Here is a 1,096-nt window from a genome sequence, read left to right as displayed (position 1 = left end):
GTTCGCTCTCATATCTGGCTCGCTCGCTTTCATATCTTACTCGCTCGCTCTCATGTCTGGCTCCCTCGCTCTCATATCTGGCTTGCTCTCATATCTGGCTCGCTCGCTTGCTCTCTTGTCTGGCTAGCTCGCTTGCTCTCTTGTCTTGCTCACTCTCTTATCTGGCTCGCTCGCTCTCATATCTGGCTGGCTCGCTTGCTCTCATATCTGGCTCGCTCGCTTGCTCTCATATCTGGCTCTCTTGCTCTCATATCTGGCTCGCTCGCTTGCTTAATTGTCTGGCTCGCTCTCTTATCTGGCTTGCTCTCTCTCACATCTGGCTTGCTCGCTGCTCTCTTGTCTGGCTCGCTCTCTTATCTGGCTCGCTCGCATATCTTGCTCGCTCGCTCTCACATCTGGCTCGCTCGCTTGCTCTCAAATGTGGCTAGCTCGCTTGCTCTCTTGTCTTGCTCCCTCTCTTATCTGGCTCGCTCGCTCTCATATCTGGCTGGCTCGCTTGCTCTCATATCTGGATCGCTCGCTTGCTCTCTTGTCTGGCTCGCTCTCTTATCTGGTTTGCTCGCTAGCATATCTGGCTCGCACGCTTGCTCTCTTGTCTGGCTTGCTCTCTTATCTGGCTCGCTCGCTTTCATGTCTGGCTCGCTCGCTTGCTCTCATGTCTGGCTCGCTTGCTCTCATGTCTGGCTCGCTCTCATATCTGGCTTTCTCGCTTGCTCTCTTGTCTGGCTCGCTCTCTTATCTGGCTCGCTCGCATATCTGGTTCGCTCGCTCTCACATCTGGCTGGCTCGCTTGCTCTCATTTCTGGCTGGCTCGCTTGCTCTCATATCTGGCTCGCTCGCTTGCTCTCTTGTCTGTCTCACTCTCTTTTATGGCTCGTTTGCATATCTGGCTCGCTCGCTTGCTCTCATATCTGGCATGCTCGCTCACTCTCATATATGGCTTGCTCGCTTGCTCTCATATTCGGCTCGCTCGCTTGCTCTCATATCTGGCACGCTCGCTTGCTCTCTTGTCTGGCTCGCTCTCTTATCTGGCTCGCTCGCATATCTGGCTCGCTCGCTCTCAAATCTGGCTCGCTCGCTTGCTCTCATATCTGGC

The sequence above is a fragment of the Hyla sarda genome, unplaced genomic scaffold (genome assembly GCF_029499605.1).
Source record: "Hyla sarda isolate aHylSar1 unplaced genomic scaffold, aHylSar1.hap1 scaffold_74, whole genome shotgun sequence".
In the NCBI taxonomy this organism is placed as follows: Eukaryota; Metazoa; Chordata; class Amphibia; order Anura; family Hylidae; genus Hyla; species Hyla sarda.
This window is presented reverse-complemented; position numbering follows the sequence as displayed.